We start from the raw sequence: 9,649 nt of genomic DNA, 5'->3' as shown, positions 1-9,649 counted from the left end.
AGGTATCTACATTTAGTGAAGATAAATCCATCAGGGGCTAGTGAACACAACAGACAGAGATGTAACTTCATGCTCGGGACATAAAACTCTTTGACTGCTAGTAACTGGGAGGGCCTGGCAAGAGACAGACCATTCTATGCATGCCCTGTTTCTTATAAGACTCTTTCCTTGTCCTTGTTGGGGCAAGGATATGTTTTGGTGTGATACAGTGTGGTGACTCTCTCTCTCTCTGTTTAAAGTATCAATATAATGCCATCACAGAATAAAGAAAATTGTTGAAATCTCAAAAAAATTCTTGGGATGGGAAAAAGCTTCCAGCACAGTTCTGCTTGAATCTTGCATTTGAGCTACAAAGCCAGAATATATTACCCTGGTTGTCTTCAGGGCCAGAACTGAGACAGCCTCTTAAATTCTTATATCAAACAATGTTGTTATATTTTATTACTTTCCATTCTATTTTAATGATGTGTTTAATAGTCTTCCTTGTCATCATTCCTTGATTATGTTAATTTTCATTAGTGAGCCTAGCATTCATTTTATTCAAACTTTAATTAATGGTTTAAAGATCATGGTATTGTTATTTCAATATATGGGTGCATATTTTAACTCTAGTCAATATTAATGGGAGTTACATCTTTGTAGCTAAGAGAATCCTTTCTTGATTTCCATAAAATAAATATAATATAATACAATCATATTATAATCCATAAAATGAATATTTGATATTATAAAATCACTTCATAAACAAAAACAGACTCTGAGCAATATGGCTGTGCGAAATTTTGAAGGGTGTTTCATTTTGAAGCTGTTTCGATGTGTTTGGAGCTCAAAACAATGAAATCAAAACAAAACAAAAGGCTTCAAAACAGCTTTGAAATGAAATGAGGGCACTCAAAGTGTTTTGAAACATTTTGAGTTTGAAATCTGGGCTTGCTGCAGCTAAACAGAAACAAAGGAGAGGGAAGGGGAAGAGGAAGGACAGCTGTCTGATATTGGCATCTAGCTCCTTGTTTGATTCCCCTGCTCTCTGACCGCTTCCCCTAGCTCTCCCCGGGGGGCGCAGGCCCCTGATCTGCAGTCGCAGCAGCAGCTGAAGCAGCAGTGGCAGTCTGTTGAAACCCAGCACACAGATCCAGAGGCCCATGCCCCCCAGGAAGAGCTGGAGAATTGAACAGGGGGCTGGGGAATCCAAGTGGGAGCTGGTGGAACGTTCAGGTCCCTGCTCATTGCCCCAGTTCCTGGTTGGATTCCCCGGCTCCCTGATCTTTCCCCCAGCTCCCTGAAAGCTTCCCCCAGCTCTTCCTAGGTGGCACAGCCCCCCAGATGATACAGGATGGCATCAAGCTTCCACTGCCAGCTGGGACCAAAGCTGGGCGCAGCCCAGGCCAAGCACCAGGAAACCTGGTGCTGCCACTGGCCCCAGCCGGCAGCAGCAGCATGCTGTCATCCCATACACAGATCCAGGGGCCTGATCCCCCTTGCAAGAGTCTGAGACAGCCCCACTGTCCTCCCAGGGGGTGCAGGCCCCCAGATTTGCATGTGGAATAACAGCAGGCTACCGCTGCTGGCAAGTGATACAAGTTTTGCTTTGAACAGTTTGAGGTATAAGGTGCACGGGTTTCTGGGACACATCTCCTTGGAACTTGGCATACTTCATGCCCTGAGAAGGGGCTACTACCCCTGCACTTTTCATTTGAATAAGGGAAGAAATGACAAAGTTATAGGCACTTTCATGATTCCCCATTATAGCCTATAGGCAAAACATCAAAATGCATCAAAACAGCGAAACAGTTTTGACAAAACAGAACAGTGCCTTGAAACAAAATGAAATAATGAAATGAAATGCTGTTCCTTCAAAACAGTGAAACAGAAGTCAAAATGGTGTTGTTTTGCACATCTGTAATGAGCAAATAATTTGAAAATTTCACTACAACACCCCTCCCCACACACACACAGGCACATTTGCATGCAGTTCAGAAATATAGGCATATTATAGCACCTAGAATGTGATACTTTTCACAGCACTGGTGAAATGATTTCTATATTATATACTCTTCTGACCACTTTTTAGATCCCTACCTATTTAATATGACTCTCTATTACATTATTATATAATACACTTTTGTATTCTAAAATCATTTTTATATTTTCCTGTAAAACAAATGGAAGAGAAATTATGCTGGCTTGAATATTTTTACTTGCTTTGTAAAAATGGTTTTTGGTTTTTTTAATGCTAAATGGTTAGCTAAAGGTCTGAAATTATTATCTTGGTCTAGACCTGAATTTAATAGGTTACAGCTGTTAATGGCTCTGCTCTTTCTCTTGTACTGAGGCAAATAAGAATCTGTACAACCTGTTCCTTTGAATGAGTCAGATGTTCTGTGAAAAAAAAAATGCATGGCTTAGTTATTAAGGGGAATAGTATGATGTATAATTTTGAGGGGGCAGAACTGAGTTGAGAATGCATGGCCATTAATTCTGCTGTTTTGATAACAGTTAACTGCTTGATTTTGCAACTTGAATGCATTTTTATTACAAGCTTTTTTTAAAAATGTAAGCATATGTATCTGTGAAATATAGGCTTATTTTCAGATTGAGTTCTCCACAAATAAATTAAAGATTTGAGATTTTGCTTTCCTATTTTTGGTTTAGAAGTTATGCATTTTTCTCTTACGCTGGATTTCCCATACTTAGAAGTTTGCACCTGTCCCTTGTAGGTGTTCAGTATAAACTACATTCTGTATTACAATAGATACATGTTCAAATGGAAGCTGTATTCTGCAGAAGTTTACCAGCTGGCATTCTGGTATGCCCTAGGGGAGATTGAAGGGCTGTAGAAATTAGTCCTGGGATATAAGTACTTTCACTTTTTTGGCAGCTGTGTTTTCATATGGCTTTCCATGATACACTATGTTAAAAAATGTAATGTTAACAAGTCACGTGCTCAAAAATTGGAATATTCCCAATTGCTAGTGCAAACTTATTTGCCCCATAGCATATACAGTAAAAGCTCTGTTATACGGCATCCATGGGGAATGGGGGGTGTCAGTTAATCAAATATGCCAGTTATCTGAGAGTTATACTTATCTCCACCTCGGTGGGTTGGAGGTGTCTTTGCCTGTTTGGGCCGCTGACCCTCCCAGTGCAGCAGGGTTTCACTTCCTGGCATCAGTGTGCTGGGGGACAGGGAGGGGGGCCCCACACAGGCTGCTTTGCCCTGAGCTGTGGTCACTTTTGCCGCATCAATCGGCAGGTGGTACGTACGATGACAGATGCCAGTTAATAGAGCATTCTGGATGGTAAAGTGCTAGATAACACAGCTTTTACTGTATATATAACTATAGATATATAGATGTGTGTGTGTACATATATCTATAACTTTGTATCTATATATCTATATCTCTAAATCTATACACACACCACACAATTCCAATCTTTAATTGCACAGGCAGATAAAATAATGCTGTTGTATTGCAATGAGATAGATTTGAAGACCTATAAGAATAAGTCTAACTTGAGGGGAGGGTTAGAAAATCCAAAAAGGAAGCCATATTCTTCCTCAGAAAGGCTGCCTTCTTTTTTCATTCCATCTCCTTTCCCTTAGAGAAAAGGCCTTAATCCAAACCCATTATATGGGTCTACTGTATTGTGAGGGTTAATATTTGATGCCAACATTAGTGACCTTCTTCACCTCTGAGAGATAGGGAGTCTCTTCATCCTTTGACATAAGGCAGTCTTTACATACATGCCCCTGTTTCCAAAACAGGAAGCACTTAATTCACCCCAAGATAATGAACCAGATAATATAAAATATGTACCTATACACATAGACATACACATATATGGCCTGTTGGAAGTTCATCATGAAGGCCTCTTCCAGCTCAACAAATTGTAACCCTGCCATTTTCAGGATATTACCTTAGTGGCAAAACATTTATATATGGCATGGGACTTGGTCCTTACACCCTAATGACAGAGCAAAGATGGGGGGGATTAATTTTCCTAGGATAAAAAGGAAGAGCTGGAAATGTGTAGGAGCAGGGAGAGAGAAATCACTGTAGATCCACACAACCAATGCCAAGCCTCTGCCACACTTTGGCTCTCTGAAGAAAAACATGGGGATATTAGACTTTTTCAAATTAAATAAGAAAAGGAAAGAAAGAAGAATAACTGGAATTTTCAAATGTGAGTTATATAATTTCTATGGAAAATGTCATGCCAATTGAATTGCTGAAAAATTGATAGTGATAAACAACTGGAAGTGTTATTATGGAGCAGGAAAGGGTTTGACAATATAAAAAAGCCTACTGATAATCAAATTTTGCACAGTGCATCCTATTCCCTCACCCTTTGTCAGATACTTTTGGACTTTGAAATCATTGGAAAGAGTCATGACAGGGCTATGACTCTTCTAACTGATGCATATTCTTCAAAAGACCAAAATAATGTATTATCCAATGGCTGTTTGACAGGCCTGAAGCAAATAAGTTAAAATACATGGTATTTAGACTCTGAAAGCACTTATATTATGGTGGGCACTGCCCTTTGCCATGAGAAAACAATTAAGAACAAGCCTAAGTTAACAAGAAACAGACAAGAGGTGAAGTGAAAGGAATAAAAACAAGCAGATAAAAAGGGTTGGCTTTGGCCCTATATATAGCTTTTGTATAAAATATACATTAAGCATTCTTAAAAATACATTCTGCCAAACCTATAGTCAATGTTTTGCTGGGTCATGTAAATAAAACTATGAGTTTTTAAATTTCCACTACCTGGGGACTTGGCTATTTGCTATATGGCTCATTATTTGCATTATTGAAACTTTCTCTCTCCCTTTTTGTCCTTCAGACTAAGGATGGAACGTACGACCTGCTGCTGCAGCATAATTTTAAACTGTTTGACAAGTAGGGCCAAGACTGAATCCTTAAGATATCCTTATTAAGTGGGTCTACAAATAATACAGAATATCCAATGACTATGTGACAATTTATAACCTTGAAACATTTTTATTTCTCCTGTGCTCCCATGTTCCTCCTCACTGCATGAACTTTATTTGTAGTTCTTTTGGACAGTTAATTGCCCATTTAATGAAGATATACCAAAGGGTAATTGTCCATTTATAGATATTTATCTCTACTTAAAACTTTGTATCCAATTCTGCATAAGCCACGAACAATAAAGAGTACAAACTCATGATGAATAATGGCACTTCCAGGTAGTTTGGTCCTGTTGAATTACAATAGGATATTAGTTGAGCACAGAAGGCACCAAATAAAATAAAATCTGCAACATTTAAGATTTATTTAGTTATATTATATATGCTACCAACACTCCTCTTCATTACCTACAGAGTATAATGACATTACATTTAGTCCATTGCTAGAGGACATCCAACTCACTTCTTTATAATTGCATGTCAAAAACTATGAATCACAATGCCCAATCTTGCAGCCTTTACTCATTGACAGGAATAAGGTGACGTGTGACTAAGGCTGTGTAAAGACATTCAAAAAGCCCAAGGAGGAATTGATCCAAGTTATGTGGTTTTCTGTAAGCAGCCTGATTTATATCAGTAGTGAATAATATATGTTTGTTTTTTGGGGGCGCACAGGCTGCCTACACTGACTGAGCCCTGCAGGTTGGGGGTACTGCTGCATACCTTCCAGCATGCCCTGTGGACTCCCCAGCCTGCCAGAGACTGCCAAGTGCAGCTGAGTACCTGAGCCACCCCAATTGGCTGCCAGGCACAGGCAAGCATGCCCCCCAACCCTCTACCATTTCACTGCAGACCTTTCCCCATTCCCAGCCCTAGGCTTCTAGAAAAGCTCCAGAGCATGGGGGCATAGAGGCCCCTGGCTGAGTGTGCAGGAGCCAGGGTTGGGGTCCATGGAGCTGTCCCTGAGCACAGGGGTTTTCCTGGGTTCAGAATCAGATATGCATGTATGTGAGTATTTGTTCCAACCAAGATGACAATAGTGTGGTAGCTCAAGAAGTAGAAAACACAGTTTGTCAACATGAGTTTTCCCTACCTCTTCTAAAATAAAATTCACACACTATGTGAAGTCAAAGCTTCACCATCCTCTCAAGGTTTTTTTGTATGAAAAGATACTAAATTGCTTGTTATACAGTTCAAATCTGCACAGTTTCTGATTCTTACTTGGTTTTCAGTTGGACCAAACCCCACAAATATTTCAAGTTCCCTAAAGACTAGAAGTTTGAAGGACCTTGCAGATGCTTAGCAAAATAAAATTCTTATCAATTTTAGCAATAAGAATTGCTTAAAGTCAAAGTGAGTTACAGTCAGCTTAGTTAGATATGCTCAAACATATTCATTCTCTTAAGCAATTGCAGGCAGTTTTGAGGCTCCCTGTACAGTTCTAGGAGGAGCACATCAGGAATCTGTGAAAGGTCCCAGCACAGAATTGGCCTTAGATTTGAGAAAAGGATTGTTGAATCCAAAGAGTTTCCAATAAAATTTATGAGCTCTAGGAACTGGAAAAATATCAATAAAATGTCAATAAGTTTCAGTAAACAGAGGACCGCTACACAAATAGGGCTGACCTTGAGATTTCTAGGCCAAACGAGTACTTAATTATCTAAAAAAGAGAAAGCTTGAGACAGTCTCATTGTCAACATATCTATCTTCAGGATGGCATCTTAAAAGTCTTAAATTTATGCTTTGTTTTGAATATAAGATAAATATTGTGCCAGTGACTCTCAGTACATTTCCCAGGCCGTGTGTCTTGAGTAGAATATAGATGTTATTTAACCATCCAAGCAACGGCTTATTTGGCAAAGGAGAGGCTTCTGGAATACACTTCTTAGTGCATCTGGTAGGTGTAAAAGATCTAATTTTCATCCAGTAGTTTAAAGTTCTTAACTGAGTAAAGATGTTACATATATCAGTCTGGTTTCAGAGTGCATGCCTTCTCCCCAATGCAATTTTAGAATTAAGCAGAGATACAAGAAGCGTTAAAAAGTAATTGGAATTTTTCTTCATTTTTTTGGTTGGACCATAGTGTCAGAACCTCAGAGTTCTTCATAGAATAAAATGGACAGTTCTTTAGATTTATAAACCTTTAGGGCTGTCAGAGACTCTCTTCTCCCTATCTTATTGGGAAAGAATAAAACTCCACCCAAGGCTTGTTTTAGTCTAGCATTTAGATTTTCAGTGGGTGTATCTACATGAGACACTACTGCACAGTGATTACTGTGCATTTATTTAGTGCTTGCATAATCGAGTACTAAATAAATATGTAGAAACTGGAATTACTGTGCAGTAGCCTAATAATACTGCACAGTAGTGTATTAGTACTGTTTGTGCTGTTATGCACTTCTGCACAGTATTATTCAGCTACTGCACAGTTAGCATCTCATGTAGATGTGTCCAGTGTTCTTATTCCACCTCAGATTATTGCTAAAATAGATTCTAAGGTATTTTAAAAAAGAAACCATCTCAAGTGTCTTTTCCTAGAGAAACTAAACTTGTTTTCTGCTTCCATTCCCCCCCCCCACCCCCCCCCAAAAGCCAGTACTTTGGTTTTAGCTGTGTTTATTTCAAGCTACTTGAGGCACTATACTGCTGAAAAGCATCTAAAACTTTGGAGGCCTATTTGGGAATATAGGCAGACAAGGTTCCTTGTGTGAATTTGATATTTTTTATTAGACCAACCCAAATGGTTGGAGAATAGTTATTAAGCAAGCTTTCGGGTTCAAAAACCCTTCGATAGGCTAAGGAAGCTTCAGCAGTTGGTGTGTGCTCTTTGGGAATATGACATTGGTAAATATCTCATCTGCATAAAGCAAGGCAGGGATTGGAACATTCAGTATCCTGGGTTCATAAAACTGATTCCCTTTTAGCATGTTTTAGCTTATTCAAGAATAAATTTCAAGGTAACAGAGAAAGCAAACATCCTTGTCATATGACTGTCTTAGGAAATTATTAGACAGGGCACAACCAATCCTGTACCCTAGATGCTTTAGTTGAATAGTAAGTAACTATTCATTGTTAAGAGAGCTTTATACATTTGTAACCCTCTCCAGGCAATATACCAGATTCTGGATCCTCAGAGTGCCAGTAGCCCTGGGAACCCCCTCAGGCAGGTCTGCTGACTGAGGTGTCCCATGCAGACGTGTGTCACTCACCCTCACTGTCCAAGAATTTACTTTAAGCCCAATAACAAATTAGAGATAGAGATACAACTGCAACAATAAATGAATAATTCCACTATATTGGATGGTCCCACTTGCATCAAACAACCTCAATGATTACATTCACTTGGTTATAACACTTTAAAACAGTTCCCTACCCCCGCATTACCCAGGTTGATCTCCCTCTGGTCACACTCCCTGTAACAGGTGGACCTTCTCAGGGCCAATCTGTCAATGCCCTACCCACCTCTTCTGGGCCAGCTGCCCGCCTTTTCTCCTGCTATGCCTTGTTGTTTTCTAAATAGGATGTTAATTAGGTGGGAGGCTGCCCATTTCTTGCCCCGATGCCAGGGGGCGCTATCTGCAGCTCCGTTCCTCCCCTCCCCCCCAGCCCAAGCCTCGCAGATGGCATCCACAGTTGTTAATGTCACTGGCCCCACTCTGGGCCCCATAATCCTCCAGTCAAGACCCCTCCCAGATCTCTCCACTCAGGCAGCCTACTCAGGCTTCATTCAGGGATGCCTAGCTCCCTGATCTGTTCCCCTTATGGGTGTGGTTCCCCTGGGACCTCTGGCTACACAGGTCCTGGCCCCAGCTCCAGGCCAGTTAAAACCCCAGGCCCTCAGCTCTGGGCATCCCTTGCAGTGGGCCCCTGGCCCTTCAACCCTTCCGGTTCTGGCCCCAGCATTGACCAGTCGAGGGATTTCAAGTCAGGATTCTGAGTCTATAGCTCTCTCTCTCTCTCTTGGGTCTGCCTTCCTGACCCTTCTATGGCCTGGCCTTTCCTGGGGGCTCCCATGCCACTGGGAGCCCCACCAGGCCACCTATTCCCAGCAGGGTGAAGTTTAGGTCATGTCCAGGATCAGGAGCCTCCTGACCATCCCCTACAGCTCCTGCCCTTACCTCCAGGATGTTCCAAGCAGCCTTGCAGCCAGGTGATGTTACTGCTTAGCCTGCCAGCAACAAACTGCTGTGTCTATATTGGTGGCCAAAGATTTAAAACGGCTGCTGCAAGCAAGCACCTGCTGGCTGGCCCTTAAAGTGGCAGGCACAAACAGTGCCCTGTAACACTCTCCTTCCCATAACAATAAATGGCAATACAGCTTTAACTATGATCCACCACTGGTGGCAGAGGCGAGGCTTGTGCTGCTCCCAGGAAGGTGGACTCTTTGCTCTTTCTTGGTAACTCAGCAAAAACAAGTCTCCAACCAGTCACTGCAGGTAATAGGCTTCTTTTCTTTAGTTTACTTCTGAAAAATATACCTCCTGCAAACACTAGGTTAAGTAACCCCTCACACACCCATGCAGATTTGGGATTCTTACAGCCCACTCCCTCTCTGGGCTGTCTCTCTCCCCCAGCACCTCTACATGCAGGAGGAATCCCCTTTGCAGGTCTCTGTTCCTGCACTACAAACTTTTTCAGCCCAAACAGAGGACTTCCCTCTGCAGGTCCCTGACCAGGCAACTTCTCCCAGCTTCCAGCTAGCTTACCAACCCC

Source organism: Alligator sinensis, unplaced genomic scaffold (assembly GCF_000455745.1).
Source record: "Alligator sinensis unplaced genomic scaffold, ASM45574v1 scaffold454_1, whole genome shotgun sequence".
NCBI classification, from domain to species: Eukaryota; Metazoa; Chordata; order Crocodylia; family Alligatoridae; genus Alligator; species Alligator sinensis.
Note: the sequence above shows the minus strand (reverse complement) of the source record.